The sequence below is a fragment of the Plectropomus leopardus genome, chromosome 22, assembly GCF_026936395.1.
Source record: "Plectropomus leopardus strain MGB_pleo_1.0 chromosome 22, ASM2693639v1, whole genome shotgun sequence".
Lineage (NCBI taxonomy): Eukaryota > Metazoa > Chordata > Actinopteri > Perciformes > Serranidae > Plectropomus > Plectropomus leopardus.
Genome location: NC_142197.1, coordinates 11513744 through 11535421, shown reverse-complemented (window position 1 = coordinate 11535421; position 21678 = coordinate 11513744). Strand labels below are relative to the sequence as shown.

General features: G+C 39.5%; 1 protein-coding gene across 2 annotated transcripts in view; it reads right to left on the bottom strand.

Annotated features, from left to right (window-relative positions):
• plxna4 (plexin A4) overlaps positions 1–19779 on the bottom strand; it is a 321912-nt gene extending 302133 nt beyond the window's left edge. Inside the window, exon 1 of one of the 2 annotated variants that reach the window (XM_088072401.1) lies at positions 19663–19779. The gene's annotated coding sequence lies outside the window, so the exon portion shown is untranslated. Of the gene's footprint in view, positions 1–15733; positions 16282–19662 lie in introns of those variants that run through there. The other variant, XM_042511045.2, reaches the window with a different exon arrangement.
• Positions 19780–21678: the final 1899 nt, after the last annotated feature.

The following is a 21678-nucleotide window of genomic DNA, read 5'->3' as shown; positions in this document are numbered from 1 at the left end:
CAGATCTTAACCTCTAGCATCATGGAAATACAATATGAAAAACAAATGTGTAGGCTTGTATTTGAATGTGGCCACACAGAAAGAACAAAGGAGCCCACAGAACTGTCAAATGCCCCACAACAACACATCAGTTTCACAGTCTTGCACAACAGATATTTCTTTTGTTTCAACAACTGCTGAAAACTTACTTTCACGATATTTATGACAGCTCTGGTCACACAATTCCTTTCAAATTGCTGTATGTGAATCAATTATTATAATAACTTCTATGTGTCACATTCAAAGTAATGCTTGCTGTCATTAGCATCCACTTATACTTAATCATTTACTCTACTCTAAGGCATTAAGACATTAATAACACTGTCTAAATGGTGTTTATTACAGCTTGTGTGGCGCCAGGGAAAAAAAAAGTCATTATCTCAACATGCCAAAATAGCTGCGTCTAAACTCACTCATTGGCTAAATCTGGTTTTCTGGCCAACGGCTGTAAACAGGATCAGATCTGCCCCAGTTCAGATCTTTCGTCATGACAAATGAAGCTATTGATCCTCAACCACACAGGCAGCTTTTCTTTTTATTTATCTTTATATCTATCTTTCTGTTTCTCCCTCTAAATCCTTTTTTCAGTGACCTGTCTGTATCTGCCGCTTTCCCCGTCTTCTTCTCTGACTGTTGCTGAACAGAGCTAAAGCAGACTTGACCTCTGAGATTAACTTCTAAGACATGAAAGCTTGATAATTTAGAAGGCTTTGTGGTGATTATAATAACACACCAAACGACTGTTTTAATTTTTCTCTGATCCCTCACTGTCTTCTAAACCTTTTTTTTTTTTTTCTTCGAATGTGTCTTTCAGGTATGTGCCCGTCTGTGAAGATGCGCACAGATGTTCAAGTGTGTAAGCAAATGTGTGTGTGCTGTGAGCTCATTACAAAGACGAGGAATAAACTGTTGGACAAAAACAGTTATATTAATCTGTCTTATCCCATTCCATCACACACACTGTCACATACACACACTACAAAGGAGCTCCATGCCCATCTGTGAGCTCATCAGTGCAGCGGTTGATTTGGTTTGCTCGAAGCGCATGGATTACTACTTTCCCTTATAATCCGCACTGGTGATGAAGAAGAGTCTTAAAGATCTCAGCTGCTGGTTTACTACGCACAGCTGGAATAAGGTCAGTCGCCTGCCCTGTAGTTCCCTTTTAAGCTGTTATTTCCTTTGTTTTTGTAAATTACGTCTAACTGCCCACTAAGTTTAGTTAAGTATTTAGCAATTCCCTGAACCAAGATTAAAAACAATTACTAGTATAACTACTACAATTACAATATAAGATTAACAAAAGCGCATTCAATTCTTCATTGAGGCATGAAAAGTAATTGCCCATACCTAAAATAACAATGTTAACCAGTGGGCATATTTTTTACTTGGCAGTCTTCTTGACAAGAGGAAAATCTACAAAAGAATGAGGGCATATTTGTGCTTTTAACTTTAATACAATTTATCAATCTAGATTGTTCTGGTGTGAGTTGCAGTTTTTGAGATATCTACAGCAGAGTTGTCTTCTCTCCAATATAATGAAACTAAATGGCTCTCAGCTTGTGGTGCTCAAAGTCCTAAAAAATACATTTGAAACACTCAACAGAAATGTCTCCCCTTTCAGAAAGCATGACCTGGTTACTCAAGACAATCCACAGCACCTTTTTTTATGTAGGAAATATTTTCTTTCTAACAAACTACACCCACCAACCAAATCACTGTGAAAAAGGAAGCATGCATCTACTGATAGCTCACCTGACATCACCAACCCAGCTAACATCACAGTTCACCCGAGGACACCATTATTGCTGACAGCTTGCACTGTCACCACAAGTCTCTCTTCCATAAGTAGATGCAGACGTCCTTCTGCATGGTGATATGGTTGGCGGGTGTAATTTAGAAGAAAGAAAATAGTTACAACATGAACCTGCTCACAAGGTCTGCAGATTACCCTGAGTAACTGGGTTGTGATTTCTGGAAAGAGATATTACTGCTGAATTTTCAAATGATTTTCTTGGTGCACCACAAGCAGAGTGCCATCTAGTTCCATCTTTATGGTGGATATGTGCAACAATCTGTAAATCACACCAAAACAATCTAAATTGATAAATAACACTACAGGTGAGAAAGAATAAGTATTTTTGATTTGGTGAACTGTCCCTTTAAAATTCAGTGCCATCTAATGCAACTACAGTTTAATGAATTAACTGACACAATGCCGAAGGACAATTAAGCACAACATTGGACACTGATGTCATATACAAAACAAGCATGTCTCATGATGTACATCATGTACTTCTGACTCAGTCTTGCTCGTAACTTTGTGGCTGCCTCAAATAGAAAGAAAAATATGACCTTATTTCCAACTCTACCTTTCGAAAAAGTACATGTCATACTTTGTCATCCTGTTCACATGCCTATCTAGTGTAAATTACCGAGGTATAGGCCATGTGGGATAGATGGAGAAAGTGGGCATGTTAGTGAAGACGGAATGTCTACACCTGCAGAGACTTGCAGTCCTGCAGTAATGGTCTCAGAAAGCTGAAAAATTAGCAGTTTGACAGGATGTGTCAAAAGTGCCCTTCCAGCCACTGAGAAATCCCATTTTTAACACATTCAGCAAAAGGTGCTATATTATAACTACTGCCAGAGAAAAGGTAAAGACAGAGAGACAGAGGAAGAAACAGCTGGCACAACTGAGCAGAAGCAGGGAAGTGGATGTCATTTTCCTAAAAGGTCAAAGTAAAACAAAAAGTCAAGAGTCAGTGCTTTCACAAAGCGCAGAGAAAGTACAAAAACACTTACATCATTAGCACAAGAAATGATAGTGATTAAATAATGTGATATTTATAGTCTTCTCCCCAGACTAAACATCTTCACACTCCACTCTAATTATCTCTAAACTCTACTGTTATACTATTATAAATAATAATAGCTTCCATAATTGGCAGTTAAATGTTGACACTGTTATTATTTTATTGATTGAGTCAAATGAGCCACCATGGGCGTCATACATACAGCATGTGCATTGCAAACGCATGTCCATTAAGATGAATTTAAACTAAATACAGAAACATGTTTATAGAGTTTCTGCAGCCTTCACATTAAAGATGATACTGTTTTTAGTGGGGGTACACATCACCTCTATGTGCACCTATGTAGTTCCCCTGCACCTCTTGTTGTGCTTGGATACAAAGGCAGGCTCAATAGAAATGATGCTCTTCAACAACGTAAGCATCTCAACAGTATGTAAATACAGAGGCATGATATGAAAAAATGATGTGTTTCTCATAAAGAATTACTGCATGTTTCTAAATCCCTTTGTTGAGAAAATGTGCAGATTATTGTAGTTAGTGAGTTTAAGAAAGGCTATTTAAAATAAGTAAATATCATTATACCCTTGTTCTTTACCAAACTTTACACAAATACTGTGTTATTTTGATGGTGTTTGCTTTGCATATGCATATGCACACTAATTATATTCAAAGAAGATGAAATGTGTGGGTATATAGAAGTGTGTCCTTGTGTTCAGAGAATGGCAGTCTATTTAGCCATAAATCTGCACCACAAGCCTAATGTCAGCGTCATACTTGGTCTGTAATGTCCTGGGGCACAAAGAGGCATCTGAGAGGAGGAGGAAAGGGAGGTCTAGTGGGACAAGGGCCATGATTAAATGATTCACAGACTCATAAATCCATTCTGTCATCATTCTGGAGGAAGCCACAGACTCATTCACGCTTTTTTATCACTCACACACATGTACGCACAGATTACAAACCACAGACAGTGTACATAATCCCAGGCAAAAAAAAAATGCTACAATATCCCTTTGCCCCACTAGAAACATAGTGCAACTTGTTTTCAACTTGTTTGCTGAGAGAGACGCAAATGTGCCAACTAAAACTTGAGTAGTGTTACAAAACAGCTTTGGTCTACAGCTGCTGGCACTGGTTGTTGGATATGGTGGGTGGGTTAACCCAGGTTTGAGAGAGAGCCAGAGCTGTCAACAGGTGTGGGAGTTGTTGTGCCTGCAAGAAGGCTTTTGCTACAGAGCTGCCAATGTAAATCAGGTTATGTTAACACATGGTCACTGGTCCACAAGTTCCCCTAAGCCAGTGAGTGATCCTCAACTTACTGCCAATTCTGACCCCTGACAGGGTGCCGGGTAGCCCCCCCTACCATTTTCTAATTCACGCTAAAAATAAAGTGATTCACACTGGGAATTGTTTTTGTACTTTTACTATACATTAGGAGTCAGAGTGAATGAAACAGCATAAAAAAGACCTTATCAAAAAAAGTGCAATTGGAAGATCCACTTCCAGGCAGAGGTCTACGCCCCTTATGTCCTAAAATCCTAGAAATGTCCTAAAATCCGAGAAACTTCCTAAAATCCTAGAAATGTCCTTTAATCCTAGAAATGTCCTAAATTCTTAGAAATATCCTAAAATCCTAGAAACACCCTCAAATCCTGGAAACATCATAAAATACTTGAAATGTTCTAAATTCTTAGATACATCGTAATCCTTGAAGGTTGTTATGACAGTTGCTGGCTATTAAGAATGCATGTTTACTTTACAGAGATGTGGACAAAACACTTGCTATTTCAGGAAAGGCTTATCAGTTATACAGGCACTAAACTCCACGAAAGAGAGACCGCATAAATTTGTTACATTTAAGACACTTAATGAGGGTGCAAAACTATTCTAGGTGTGTCTGAGAATAGCTTGTAATTGAGTGTCATCATTAAAATTTCAGAGTATAATCAATAGATTTAATGTGCTAAAAGAAATTAATGAAACTGACAGTTTGACATCAATACTATGATATGCACTCTGTATTTACAAGAAAGACATCCTTGAACATCAGCTGGAAAAATGAGGGAGCCACTTCACAAACTGAGAGGTGGGTAAACTGAGTTCAGGAAGGTTTACACTCCATTACATGCCTTTCCACAGCCCCTCCCTCCCTCCCCACTGTTTGTCTCCCCTCAAACTTTCCCTCTCTCTTCAACTCCATCCTTCTAAGCCTATGGCATAAACACATCAGACAAGCTTTCTACCCAGCAGTCGTTCGCAGTGGCAAGAGAGAGGATGCAAATTGTTATCCAGCGTTTTACCCCTCCTCTCTCTCTCTCTCTCCCACCCTCACCTCTCCTCTCCTGCTTTCGTCTCTCCACAGTTGGTCATGGACGTTTTTTTATACTTTGATTTTCTGCAAGCTTTACTTCATCGCATTGCTTTTCCCAGAGACATGGAGAAAAACCTCTTACACACACCGACTTACACATGGACAAACACACACACACACACACACCACATAACTTTCTGGTTGCCAGTTTTGCCGGTGGGCCCACAACAACCCAATCAAAGCTCAGCTGGAAGGAGTACCATGACAATGCAGAACGGATGGACACAAAGAGCGGGGAGGGTGGAGGGAGGGGTGAAAACCTCTCTCAGAACTTGTGGTTTCTCCACAGTTACATTTGTAGACTCAAAGAGAGAGAGAAGATGGCCTTTTTGTGAGCCAACAGAGAAAAAAATGTCAGAAAGAGGATGCTTGATGCAACATAACAAAGTGGCTCACCTTTCCTCTTCTAGTGTGTCATGCGGGGATTGGAGTAGTGCTGATGTCTACAGAAACTCCCAGTGCTCTGAGTGGGAGGTGGCAGAAAGAGACGTGTACAGAGAGGCTTGGTAATAATAGCCAAGACTTCCTCCATATAGATACTACTGGACATCTGGTTGCTACAAAGTTATCTCTGCTATCTTTCCAGATTTAGGCAAATTTAGTGGCATCTTTTTTGTGGTGAGAATTGCAGATTGCAAAAAGCTGAAATTCCAGGTTAGAATTCCCTAAGTGTTCATTGTTCAATAGGTTTTTACTGGGACCCTAATTATCCGCAGGGGTCTCTCCCTTTCCAAAACAAACCGACCAGGGTGACTAAAACCACGAAAAACTTTTACGAGGAGCCAGGTAAGGTATATTTCTCTTGACTAATTTAATCTGGTAAAAAAAAAACACTAAATATAGCAGTTTCACATTAAAGAAGCAGCATTTTAATTTAGTTTCTAATTTTTATTTAGTTTTAAAAAAATGTATTTCTTTTTTTACAGGAATTTATTTTTGGTATTCTCAGTGACTGTATTTGTAGTCCAAATTTTGATTGGGTGAGGTTCAACTAAATGATCAATCAGAAAAATAACTGACGGATCGTAAAAAATAAAAAAAAAAGGGTCGCTGCAGCCCTATTTTGCTGTTCCTGCCGCTGAGGATAGTATGAGCATCACTATAAGTACCAAACACTCCACAGGTCACTGTTTTCAAATAAATAAGACTTATAGAGCGCCTCAAAATCCAGCCAGTCTAACATTCAACAAATATGTCAACAAGTATCAGCACCTTTCTCTCACTGCAGATGATGCAGAGGTCAAATGTCTATCACAGTATCAACTCATCATGTCTCTTTAGTGCCTCCTGCTATTTTTCAAGGCAAGCACAGCAGTGAGGACAATTTCTGTGGAGGGGCTCTCAGTTGACAAATCATGTTGCCATAGGAACACTGCCGGTTGCGTGGGTGGCAGGTAAGGATGCTGTGTGTCGCTATAGTGGAAAGATTTAATAGGTCCTCCCTACGCTGAGCAGGAAGTCAAGCTTGAGCTGGCAGTAAGCTTTTAGTTCATACGACTCTCAGTCCTAACTGTCTGACAACAGGGGGGGGAGTGAGAAATGATGACATAAATCAAACATATGATATCATGTGTGAGCAAACACATCCTGCATGTCATCCAGGTCGATGATTCACCAGTTTAGGGATAAACAGAGAGGTTAACTAGGGTGCATGGCAAACGTTAACACCCCGGTACAGTCACCATTTTCCTGGCAAGTTTAATCACAGCAATCAAAAATCAATACCCATCAGCGATGAAAGTCCGAGGCTTAACCAGAATAACAAATGAAACACGTTTTGATTCCAGGAGAGCTACAAACTTCTCCCTAGCACTTGGCGAGAGTTGGGCCCTGGCTAAGAGTCAATCACTACATTCGCACAGACACAAGCCATTCCAAATCCCATCAACAGAAGAAAAAAAATACTCAAGAAAGGCAAAATCCCAAACTCAAAAGGGAGTAGCACACAGAGAGAAGAATAACATGAAAACCCAGTGTAAGCCTTGTTAAATCTCTCTGAACATCCCCAACATTATGCTGCTAGACTATGATATATCCAGAGGGGAGGAGGGGGGAGACAGGAGAAGGTAGGGTGATGCAGGGAGGGTATTACAGTAAAGCAGATCCTCCCCCTGCCCCGCTGCCTTCTGGCTATAGCGCGGCAGGGGTCCTCCCTGAGCCCGCTGTTTCACAATTACTGTGGTAACACTGAATACTGATGCCCCCTGACACCGCTGACACTCGGAGCAGACAGCATGTGAGAGAAAGAGGGGACAAGACGGAGTGGAAATGAGTGCGAGGGGGGTACAACAGTGGTGAGACATATCATTAACGTTAAATCGGCCCAACAGAGGATCCCTCCTGCTAAGAAACAATATTATACTCCAAAAATATAGTAGTCTAACATAGTAACTGTATATTTTACTCAGCACTACTTAACAGGGCCATTCCTACAGGGGGCTGAAAACACTCAATTATACCAGCACTTCAGTAAGGACAAAGTCTTTTACAGGGTTCCCACACAAATTCATGGACAACATTTCAAAACTTTTCCCTGGCTTTTCGAGGACCCATGATAAAGATTTTTTTGTGTGTCCCACTTGCCCTGCATTTTTTTTTTAAAGACAGCAGAATCAAACTCTATTCAATCATTATTTGAGGTAGCCAGCAGATAAAAAGAGAGAGACAAAATGCAGGGAGAACATAGAGAAACGTAAGTGATAGTAAACAAAGCACTGTCACACATCGATGTACATCAGAGCTACCTTACGTTGTCAACAAAAACACGAAATAACATTTGCCGTTAAGTAACATGACGTGGAGGGTTGACAAGAGAAAATTACTGTAACAAAAAATGCCATGCCTTTTCCAAAACTTTCAATGACTTTAACCCTTTGAAACTTGGATCGACATTGATTTTCTTGTGCTTCATTCAGACACCTTTCACAGGGATTTTGAGCTCTGATCAAATTGGTTTGATTCCTTTTGAAAACGTGTGAAAAAAGGCAATGCGCAACTGGGCAAGAAATGTCCCACAAATTGTAGGAAATTAGTAGATTTAAAATATTATTTTAAAAAGCTAGAGGAAAATGTTGAGAGAAGAGAATTATTATTTTTTTAGCAATTTTTTCAAGGCATTTCTTTGTTCGTTTGTTTTTTACGTTACATGGTTTTTTTTGTGCTAACTTTAAGACAATTTTGTTTTGTGTACTACAAATTTCTTGCTATTTGAGGTGCATTTAATTACGAGTTGCTTAGTTCCTTCTTCCCATTTCTGAAAGAAATGAAGCCAATTTGCTAATTTTTCAAATGACCCTTCAAAAATTTCAATGACTTTTACTTATTCCATAACTTTTTCCAGGCCTGTAAAACGTGATAGTGAAATTCCATAACTTTTCCAGGTTTCGAATGACCAGGGGAGCCCTGATTTTAATAACAGCGATAATACGGTCCTTTTACTAGGCAATTTTAGTAATGATGACACTGTATTTTTTGCACAGCATAATCTGTAGACTGCCTAATAAAAGCTTTGAGTATGCATCTACCAAAACCTTTTAACGCTGGTGTTGTTTTCACAACCCAGAGGAAGTCACTGACCTCTTTTAGCACATAGTGCTATAAGCACTTATCCTCCTTTCAAGTTGAAAGAAGTTCAACTTTTCTCAATCACTCCTGAATGTCACTCCAGTTCCTACAACCAATAACATTCGAGAAGAGCCAGGATCAGTGTCAAGAGCGTTCACACTACTGTCAACAAACTGACATTAACCTCTGCTACTACATGTTGATGCCACTTCATGCCCTAATGCTCAAGAAGTCGACGTGTGGACCCAGTCATAATAATATTGCAGTACAACATGTTACTATTGCATGCTAAGGCAGCACGCTATCAGGTTTGTTCCTGCAGTCTTACTTAAATAAACCATTGAAAGAATGGAGTGGCGAGAAAAAAGCCCAAAATGTAAGAGGAAGTGTCTGCCTAAACAGAGTCCCTGTGGGATAGATTACATGCCATAAAAAAACAGAGTTCACATGTTGGTTGTAGGTTACGTGGTACACACTGAAAGCTCTGAGGCATTGTCTGATACGGATGAATCAAATGTGTGTGCACGCATGCATGCATACTTAAGCATGCGTGCCCATGCTTCTTTGCGATAGACAGGATGAAAACGGAATTAGGGACCTAATCCTTGGTGGACTTAAGGCGTCGGAGCGGGAGCAAATGAGAGAGAGTGAAGGGGGAAAAAATGCCCCAAGACCGTCTGCAATTTTCTCATCATTTCATGCATCTGAAACAAAACTAATTTACTGCTCGTCATGCTCGGCTTGGCACACACAAACATAAGAGCCAATATGCCACAGCATGTCACCTGCCGCTGCATCAAAGAGAGCTGTTTATACATCAGACTCACGGCTCCATATGAATCATAGAGACCTGGGAGGAACGCTTAATATGGTCTTATCAAAAGGAGCAGTCTGGCAAACCCACTGATATGTTGGTGCCTTTCCACGTCGCCCTGATTCCCATCTAAAACAGCAGCATCCCATGTCTCCTTCTCACTTTATATCCTTCCTCATAGGTCATTCCAATGTCACAACAGTTGGGATTTTTTTTGCCTAGCCCCACACACACAAACACACACAGATAAAGTTATGCTTGGCAGCTTAGAGTGAGGCAGAAAGATATGGGACGAGAGAGCTGGAGGCAGAAACAGTCAGCTAGAGAGAAGGATTGAGAAAAAAGATGAAAGGACGCATCAGAGAAGGCTGGAGGGAGAAAATAAAAGTGGTGAGACTGTGATATAGGAGCATGTACATGTATTGGGCCCCATTATAAAAGGCACGTGACAGCTTAATAGGACTCTTGCTGCCAAGATGAAAAAAGAAATAAGAGGTTCTGAAGAGCAGGACGTGTGCATTCCCACACACATACACACATATGCATTTATACATATCTTCTCTGTAGGCGTCACACATATGCTGAGTAAACTATTCAGACGAGAACAAAGGTTCTCATTAAATTGGATGCTGCGACGCGTATTGATTTCTCCCCATAGAATTTACAGTGCCTATTGTTTGGAGATCCTCACTTCAGATCTCTACTGTCATTGCGGAGGCAAACATCAATATGCAGCTCTGTGGTGCATTACCAAAGGGTTAATTACGTACTTGTAAGCAATTACTTTCTTAATGTAGCAGAGAATCCTCCCCCCAAAGATTGGAATTTAGATAAAAAACCATCAAGCCGTCACTCAATGATACCATCTTTCTAATGAAATGTCAACTAAAACATAATAGGCTTTGAATCTTACATTGCATATCAAGTTTGAAGCCTACAAGGTCAAGTGCATATGGACAAGATAACAAAGACAAGGGTTTTATATGCTGGGCGATAAAACTTTGAGCTCAATATAATTTTCCTTGATAGTGATATAATAAATGTTCGATAAATCCTTCATATAATTAAACCACCCATACGCCCATACAAGGGGGTGGTAATGCACCTTAAATGCCAATTACTACCTGCCATTAACCAGAAGAAGAAGACAGAGCAGCAGCCATAGAAGTTGGAGACGGTGAGATCACCTTTCACTGGCCACTAATGCGTATAGCAATGTTTTAACATTACAACAACATTACACGTGCCTTAAGTTATTTTTAATATGATTGTTTTGACCATGAATAATGTTGCACAGTGATTATAACATTAATAAAACTTTGGTAAATTAACTTGTCTGTAAACATGATTTCTGTCTCGGTCATGCCACATAGATTTTCATCGCTACTTCAAGACATCTTTTAATTCTGTCTTTTGTTATTGTTTGATTAAGAAACAGCAGAAATTATAAACTGAGGGTGTAAAACTTGTTTGTTTTGAGTTTGACATGCTGCTGAACAGGATTAACATTTCTGCATCGGTTTATTATTTCATTTATTAACATTATTTTGATTATAATTTCTCTTAATCTACCTCAGATTTGTGAAATGTTCTGCTGTTTGGCAAATGTTTGTCATGTTCTGACAATAAATAACAATTTTAATCACAATTAACCATTTGATTTCCTCAACTTTCATTTACGAACAAAAATCAGCCTTTAATCATTAAGACATAATGATCTGACATTTTTGATAAATTGAACTGAACTGAAATTGACCAACATGAAAATTTTATCTCATGATAACATCTTAACCATATTGCCCAGCCCCAGTTTTATGTCAAGTAATAGTGTTAGCCTACAATTCAAAATGTAACTCCACTTAAACAATTAAGTGTTAAAAGTCTCATTCAAAACAAAAAACACACTCCACATTTAATTGTGAAAGCTAAAACAGAATCACCCCCCCCACCACCACCACCACCACCACCACCACCACAAAAAAAAATATGGATTCGATTTCATGTTATCCCTGCAGCCACTGTTAAAGAATCATACTGTCCTAAAATATGGGAGACAGATTATGGTGTGAAGAACAGTTGGTGACACGGAAATACAATTTGCAATCTTCTCTGTGGTGTTTGGTGGCATGGGGAGGGGGGGTCTAATTGGAGCCTGGCCTGCGTCTGGTAGTCCTGTCACAGCCCGGCGGGGTTTAAGCGTGTGTGTGTGTGTGTGTGTGTGTGTGTGTGTATGAGAGAGAGAGAGAGAGAGAGAGAGAGAGAGAGAGAGAGAGGGGGGGAGACATCAAGTGAGAAAGCGAGCAACAGAAAGAGAATGAGAACAAACAGAGAGCTCCATTCAGGTCCAATCCACAGACGCATCATTCAGTCTGACATGACGATACATCTCTGTGACCAGAGTATTCATATAGGGCCTCACCAGGCCAGTCACAGATGCATCATTCACACCCACATACAAACACACGTCTGCTGAGTCTTCCCTGCTCTGCTACCAGGCATTTATATCACTATGAGGATCTTTCTAAGATACCCCATTCATATTCATTCACAGCTTCCCCCTTGACATGAACACATTGCAAAGATTTTCTATGGAGCTTATTCTTGTAAGTGCACCGCCCCCAAAATGTAATGAATGTCTTTACTGCCAAGGTTGGAGTAAGAGTTTATCCATTAGCAAGCCATAATATTGACAGGGCCGTGCTCTCCGGGTCCAAACTCCAGCCTTGTAGCCGTAACACTGGCCGACAGACAGGGGGTAGTATGTCAATGTGAGGTGCTTACAGGCCGATAAAGGCTGCTGTTCCAATTCCTATAGGCAGGCGTTGATGGACAGCACACAGGGAGAGTGGGAGGGAGTGAGGATCGTAAGTGAGGCAGGGAGACTGAACAGTGCCAAGTGCACTTGAAGCCTTTAAGAGTTTAGAACTGAGCTGGAATTTGGTGAAAGGACAAGGAGGCAAGACATAGATGAGATAGGATTATCAAACTGCTCAGGGACTAAATGTCTTTCCCTGGAGACCTTGACAGCAGCAGAACACACGCGCTTGTATACACATCCTCTAAGAGAACAAAATTGGAACAAACATTAAAAAGGCAGACACACACACACACACACACACACACACACACACATCAGAGTCTAGCTTGCCTGCCAGACACAGTCACACTGACACAGACAAGCAGGGGAACTTCAGCCTGCACAAGAAACACTTTGCCCTGAGAGTGACCTACTCTACTTTGCCTTACAACTGCAGGCTACACAGTTAGACATCAGATAATAAACCACACATCAGCTTGAAAAATCTAATGTTTGTTTGACAAGTTTTCAGCTGTCCATCAAAGGACCATCACTGTGTGACTCAATTAACAAAATTTCCAAACTTTTCCATGATTTTTCAAGGACCAAAATAATGATTTTTATTTTTTGTCATCCTACTTGCCCATGACTTTTCCAGGACTCGAAAATGTGACTGTGAAATTTCATGACTTTTCCAGGTTTTCTATAACAGTGGAAACAATATATTTGGATGCCATTCTCTCAACTAAAATGCATGAAATCCAATAATACAAGCAAGACATCTAAGCATACATAAATGCCATAAAAAATCTTCTATGTAAAGATCTTATTCCTCAGTAAAATTAGTTAATAAACAAATCCGTCTTCTCACTAATTGTTAAAAAAAAACACACCACAACATAATGTTACTGCACAGCTCAAAAAAAATCTATGTTGATATCAACTAACACCTAGTATATGGGCTCCATTGATCCACCCTTCCAGCCTGTGCAGCCACACTGCCCCTCATGGTTTTCCAGGATATAGCCTCGTCCCTTCAGCCATGCTCTGTTGAGTGTGCACTAAACACAAGTATGTAATCCTTTCCCTGGAATCGTTAGAAAACAAAAATAACCCACACAACTCAAAACGTATCATCACAGTGCTTGTAAGATATCTGTGCAGCAGCAATAACACAATGGTGCGTATACAGAATTAAGTCAAAGAGCGTTTGGAGGGGCGACGCTGAATTGATGCATTGAGTGTGGAGTGCAGGTGGATAGAGGGAGGGAGAAAGCAGCAGAGGGGCTCTGAGTACTCAGTGTGACTGCTGTACCAGGGATCTGTATTTTGCATATAGGCTGGAGCAGCTGTTTGTTGTGCATGAGGTGCAAGAGAGGATGGGAGGAAGGGGGAGGCAATGGAGCAGGAGGGAAACAAAGTAGGTCCCTGACTCAAAAAGTTGAATTTGTAGGGACCGATATCGCACTACATGGCTGTGACTTCAGCGTGCTGAAGAGCCTGCACTGTCACTTCCCTCGCTTAAATGCCTAGAAATCAGCTCAAGCTCCAACAAATGTTCCCATTCAAGAATAAATGGCTCTGATTCCAGGAAATGACACAAACAAACACCGTGCCAAAGGGGATGATCAGCCTTGTGTACAACTAGGCTAAAACCAGTGTTGGCAACAGAGTAAAATACTGTATACAGAACAGATGTGGTGTTGACGGTAACATAAATATTCAGCATTGAGGAAAAATTAATCATCATTGCTCATCATCATGTCTCATGGCATGCTTTATGTGTTGCGACTCCAACAAAGGGAAACGTGGAGCAATCAAGAGGAAGGTGATCTATATGTGAATTTTGTCAGAAAATATAACTCATGGAGTTGTGTAACTGTAACTTGGCAGTTCTTTCAGTGAAACTTTTACATTTTCTCTCAGTTTTTCACCCAGTACTCTGAAAACATTTACAGACCACCACAGCTGGGTTCATAATCTACTCAGTGAATGACTTCAATTGGAATAGACACAAAAACTAAAATTCACACAGATTTGGCTATGGCTGTCTCAGTATCAAAGCAAAAACCCTTTAAATAATGTTCCTCAATAATTTTGAAAAAAGAACAAGTTTAACTTTAAATTACACACAGCATGTGACCCTAAGGGATATTACTGTAATACCATAATAAAAAAATTCCACGACATTAAACTCATACCACAGAGAGTAACTCCCTGCAGAGATATTACAGTACAATGTTTTCTGTTAACTTGAGCGTCCCTAAAGTCAAGCCCTTCCCTAAGCGCTCTGTCTGAGACACATCGGTCAAGTTCAAAAGCCCTGAGAAGAGACTGGCATATCCCAGCGATCCTGCAAGCCACACGGGGAGAAATGCGCCTGTTAAGTTTTCCACGACTTACAAGCACAGTCAACACAGCTACTCATAAATGTATAAATCTGCGGCTACAATGTGGGCTCTGCATGCCTTATAGCTACAAGGAGATGTTAAACGGCAAAAATACGATATTATAATTCATTGTGATTGTCCAACTGTGAAACCCTGTTACTGTAAAGAACCCGTTTGGAGAGGTTCTCCATGCTTGGATAGTTCCAGGCTACAAAGATCACCCCAACGTGGCTCCCTAAAGATGCAGGACATGCTCCAAAACCGTGGATTAAATAACTTTTTTTAAACGAATCACTCTGTGTTGATCACTCTTATTCACAATGTTCCCCTTTTGATTTCAACGTGTAACGATATTACAGTTGTTAAGCATCCTATCAAAACCATGTGTGGCGGATCATTTTGTCCTCTTCCACGATTTAGAGCCGAGACACCACTGAAATCCCAATTGCAGTCCACTAAACGCTAGTCATACGCACTGGGTTTATCCCCGAAGGCACTGCGTAAATCCGAAGCGGAATCCCCGACAAATATCTCAGTTTTTAACCTTCAGAGTTTAACGCTGCAAGAGGAACGAGCACAATTTCGGCATGCAGCTCTCTCTGGCTTACAGTGGATGAAGGGCATGAATGATATGAAGCGCCAAAACGGAGGGAATCCAGTCAATAAAAGCGTCCCAAGTTGAGTGAAATAGCAACTCATTAAAATGTTCTGCAAATCTCCTCGGGGCTATGATCCAAATGGGCAGGTTCGGAATGAAACCCGCCCGATCGCCGGAGTGCGCAGAGCGGGCATGGCGCAGCTAGAACAGGTGCAACACGCCTCCCGTCACCTGGCTGGTGCAGTGGCAACCTCACACCCAAAACCGGACTATAATGGCACCAAAACAACATAAAAATAGTCCTGTCTGTGAGAACTAACGCCGTGAAAAGCCTCTTTGCTTACCTGTAATCTATGCAGATATCACTTCACAGCCGCATCGACACTGCGGATAAGAGGCACGTCCAGAGCAATCCCCAACTCCTCTTACTCCCCCCAAAAATGAGAAACGCTTAGAATAATGTTATATCCTGATCAAAACGGGCTTGTCCACTTTAAATCCCCGGCAGAGGTGTAGTTAGAAGGCGATTCCTGCACAGGAAAAAGAAATAGCAGCAGACTTCCAGCAGCATCCCCGATCAGCAGGACCTTCCGCCGCTCTGAGCGCTCTCAGACCCGGGAGCTGCACCTCCCATTCCCCGGCGAGGACGCACTTTGTATGCCGTTGGAAAAGCCGCTGCGCCGTATGGGATACCGCAGGAGGCTGTGCTTGTGTGCGTGTGTGTGCGTGTATGTATGTGTGTGTGCGTGTAGAGAGCGTGTAGATGTGACTCAGTGCGGTGCTCCTGCTCAACTGAGGTGCTGAGGGTGCTGCAGCGGAGTGCGAAAGGGAGAGAGGGAGTGCGGGGAGGGACGGAGAGAGAGTGCGCTGCCTCGGAGTTTGCAGCTTCGCAGCGGATCTGGAAGCTCGAGAGGGACTGAGTACTAGATGGCGCTTCGCCCGTTGCAAAAGGCTACTGTTTTTTTTTTTTTTTTTTAAACCAAGGATCTTGCCTCGCCCGCAGTAACATCTCGGGTCTGGAGGGGGCTGTGTTTAGGTTACATTTGCAAGTCCCTAGCAACTACCTAAATAGGCTTAGTCCGCATTAATGAGCACTAGGCAAATCATTTATTACCATATTCACGTTTATGATTTATCCTTCAGTACTGTGCAAAAGTCTTACTCCACCACAGATTTGTTGTTTTAGCAAAGTTGTAATGATTATATACACACACACACACACACACACACACACACACACACACATATATATATATATATACATATATTCTGCAGTCTCTTTAAGATAGAAAGAAAACAGAACATGTACAATGGGTTAAAACACACCAAAAAAATCAGAATAAAATGGCCTCTCCAGACTGGAGTCAATATTTAGTGTGAAATAATACAAAATGTAGCTCAAAAAAATCTATATTGAGCTTTGGACATGTCTTGAATGCAACCTGGTGTAAATACACCAAAAGAGCAGTTTTCTAAATCTCATATTGTCTGCCTAAGAGAGTTTAAGACATGCAAAGTAGGAAGGGAGGTCACATTAAATTCTTGCAGCTTTAGCCTGTTGAAGTTGTTTTATGCTGAAATAGTTGCGTTTTTATTACTTTAGACATTTCATGTATGTTCTGGTTGTATTCTAGTTAAGAGACTACTGAGACATAAATATGTAATTATGTATGATCAAAAATTTAAGGTGGCCTAAGACTTTTGCACAGTGCAGGACTTTCTTTCAAAGATAGTGACAAAGTGGCACCTAAAATGAGACAATCCCACTGGTGTCCAATACAGTTTAATGTCCATTTTAAGCGCCAGCCCCTTAAAACAATCCCATTTAAGGAGTTAATTTTCATATTTAACAGCTCCACCCTTTGATGGGTATTTTTCACCCAAGAAAACAAGAATATGACAGATATGAGCTTAAAAACAGCTTATGCTTTGTTAAAATAGAGGTTTATGTAATGCATTCATCCCATTGAGAATGGGATTTGGCAATGCCAAAGGGGAATTTACACAAATATGCTACAATACCGGGGTGAAATGATCAGATCATCGGATTTGAATATCTAATCGCAGGATCATTTAAAGATGGAGATTAGGCAACACAGCAACATAATTACGACACTTGCATAGTTGTAGGGGATTAGAATCTGCATTTTTGTTCTTTGATGATCTTTTAACATCCTTCAGGAGTCTTTCCTCCCCCCATACATTTTAAGCAATTAATATTCTAAAGGCCTAATTATGTAATCATGTCTTTAACGAAATAAGCAGTGTGGGGTTACAGGAATAAGACCTGTTTTTCATAAAAAGGGCAACTAAGCATACTTCTAACCTTAAGACAATTCAAAACAAATCCACCAACATCAACTAAATATTGCACACAATATTGAGTCAACACTGCGGTTTCTTTTATATATATATCTCATGAGATAACTTCCAAATTAAGTCAGTACTGGGCTGTATTTTAGTATTATTTTAGTGTATTTTAGTATTTTAGCATTACCCCATTTTTTAACTGCATTTATTTTAGTTTTATTATATCTCTATTTATTATACGATTTTATTTATTATTTAATTTTATTTATTTATTTTGCTGATTTTTAGTTTTACTGTTTTTAAGGGCTGCATTAATGTATTTCAAACAACGACAGGATGGATGGTTTGGGGATTTGGCTATAGGGTCAATAAAAACAACCGAATGGAGAAAAAAAAAACTTTATGAAAAAATTTGCATGCCGTTTATCCTAAATCCCTCAGAGAAGCAGTATGCGCTTGGAGGGGTCTTTTGGGAGGGGGGAGGGGGCATCCGTGCCTGCTGCAGCATCCTCTCCCTCGCTTCAACCCCCCTTTAACCTCTTTCTCTCCCTCCCATGGTCTCACTTCCAGAGGGGTTCCTCGCTTTGAAACACTGCATCAGAGCCCCACCTACAGGCCAAAGAAACTTTACAGCCACTGACACAAACACAAAGGGAGACAAACTGGACCGACAGTGCTCTCTGTGATCCTTTTATGCTCACAGCTCAGAGTAACTTTTTCTGGGATTTGAATAAACGTACAAGGACAACTGTACAAATCCTAATATGATACAAAACAACCACAAATATCGCAGAAAGGACAAGCCACAATATGTGCTACAATGAGCTGCTGGCTCACAAAACATGCAAACTAGTAACTGGAAACTGCACTGAAAACTTGGAAAAGTCATGGAATTTCACAATCACATATTCCAGACCTGGAATAATTATGGAACCGGTAAAATAATTTAAAGTTTCGGGAAAAAAACATGGAAATGCGTTGTATGTGATAAATGAAATGGCAATAATGTAACGTGGCGGTGAATATATTTTCAGTAGATAACAAAATAACTTAGTTTTAATATGTGTCAAAATGTGACAGGGTTTTGGTTTATTTGTTTATTTGTTCATCGCGAACGTTTTTTTCACTTTCTCTACACATTACTCTCCCTTCATGTCATGTCAAATAGTTTTTAAAGTACTTCTGGCTTCAGGGAGGGGGCATACAACTTTTAATAGATGTATTATGTAGGCCTGTTTATTTTACCACTTTTACAAGATGTTTTTTCATGGTGATTTTTATAGAAACTTTTTTTAAAAATCGGCAATTTTGAATTGAAAACGTTTAAAAAAAACAGGTTTGAAAGGCCTGTTTTATTTTATGATTTTCTACGATTTTAAATTTTAAATGATTTTCATAGAAAACTGGGTTTTGGTTGTTGTTGCTGGGGTTTTTTTTTAAACTTTTTTTTTTTTTAATTTTTAAACGTCATGCTTCCCGTGAAAGTCGCCAAAATCAGACTATAGGCTACAATTCAAAGCCACTAAAAACAGAAATCATCGGTGAATTATTTAAATTTCGACGGTCCTTGAACACATTGGCAAGCGGCGCAAGAAAAAATGAAGGTTCCTTGAAAAGTCGTGTAAAAGTTTTGAAATGTTGTCCATGACAATGCGCGTGATAGCGCCATAGTAACATCAGGCCTAGAGGAGAGGAATAGTGACGTCTATAAATATTACTCTACTGTTTATAAATATAGCTCACTCATTGAACTTGTTAGAGGGAAAGGAGGACCAAAACACTGGAGGCGGAAGTTTCATTATGTTCGCTACTGTTTTAAAGGCGAAAAACAACAACAAAACATCCAACACCGACAATAACACGGCTAACTTAGATTGCATGTAAGCTAACTGCAACCAAAATGGCGCTAAAGTAACCGAGCCCACAAACAACAACAGTAACATTTAAATATAACTGTACTTACCTTGAATATTTTCCACAGCTGTCCGTCAAAACAGTAAAGTCCGTCGTTCAAATGCATCTCGGCACTAATTTATACTCCAGTTGAGGCATAAGGTAAACAACTTCACTCACTTCTTTTGAGACACTTCAGCAGCTTGACAGTATAGCAACAGTATCCCCGTTGACGCCATCTTGGAGTCACGTGACTACTATCTCGCCCACCTGTGTGGTCTTTTGTCACAGTACCAAAAAAAAACCAACCCCAAGCTACTCTACAATAAATACACATTGCATGATCGCAGTGGCAGCCTACATGTGATCACATAGGCTAGTAGGTAGGCTACACTTAGTTAGAATATAGTTTATATAAAATTGTATAATAAGATATTATTATTATTATTATTATTATTATTATTGTTATTATTATTAATAATAATAATAATAATAATAATAATAATAATAATAATAATAATATATTTTATCCAAACAAAGCGGAAAAAAAATTTGAAATGAGCCCGCAGACATCATTTTAAAAATTTTACTATGCCCTGCAACCTCTGGGCGGCTGTTATCCAATGTATCAATAAAGTACTGAAGGTAGAGTTCAGAGAGGGGCCAGCTTTATGTATTCGGGGTATCTTGCCGAGGAAATCCAGCCTATCCACACAAAGGTGCATATGGGTGAAACTAGCTCTCGCAACAGTAAACAGGTAGTCTTGAGACACTGGAAGTCAAAAGAAAAGATCAGTTTTAAGGAATGGAGAGATGAACTAACAAAGATAGCTTCTTTTGAACAACTTATTTATAAGATTAATAATAATTTAGATCTCTTCTTGAAGGTATGGGCTCCTTATTTGGAAATGATTGGAAAGTGATGATCATAATGGCTAATACCTGTACACTCCCCCATGTACCTTATATCCATGTAGGTTCAAGGAATAGACATGTCATGTAACATTGTTTTGTGATGAATTTAACTGTCAAGAATGGGCATCTTATTTATCTTTATTTTTTTTTTCTTTTAAGTTTCTTTTATTCCTTCTTTTGCTTGTTATTGTCAAGTTTGTTTTATTTTTCTTAAAATGTTGACTTAATCTTGTTTGCAATGCTTATATTCGCACACTAGTTGTGCATTTGCATTTGTAATGAAAAGCCAATAAAAGAAGTTAAATAATAAAGAAAAAAAATTACTATGCCTTTATGTTTTTTAAACTATTCAGTATTTTTTTTCCACACCGTATACGGTGTCATGTGTTCTGTATTTTGTCCTTGAAGCTGTAATGGCTACTAGTGACTTCATGTGTGTATCAATGTTGTGATGTCGTGGTACTCTGTTTATTGTAGTATGTGTATTGTGGTATATGTATTTTTTTCACATATGTCATTCATGTTTACAGTGTACTGCTGTTTTATGATGTTTTAAAAACTAGATATTTTAATAACATTGCAAGCCCACATATAAAAGCCCAGTCAGGGACAAGAGTTGAAAATTAGCAATAGCTATATGTTCTCTGTGAAATACATCAGTTTCATAACCTGTACTGGAGTTATGTTAAATTGCACAGTCCCTATCAAATAAAAAAAAACAAACAAACAAAAACAAAGCAAATCAGTGTTATCAAAGCTGTATTGTGTGCCATTTTACGAAGCCAGCATGATTGAAGCCTGCAAAGGAAAAAGTGCACACAGTATGACTTTTTAATGACGTACTATACTTTTTATGTTTTTTTAATGACACACTAACACTTTACAAAAACTAGAACAATCGGCAGTGATATTGCATAGATAATATTCATATTTAATTGTAGTTGTCCACTTTTTATCACATCTGAAAGTAATAAAAAGAGACTGCACTCACAGAGACATTGTACTGCACTCCTCACACAAATCACAGGCAAAACTGCAGCAAACAATAATACAAGAACCAGTAATAATAATATTGGAAATTTGTAATGTTTATTTATGATTTTGATTACATTTGCATCATGAGTATTTTAGATGGCAGCACATGGTTTCCTCATTTTACTCCATGTCACAT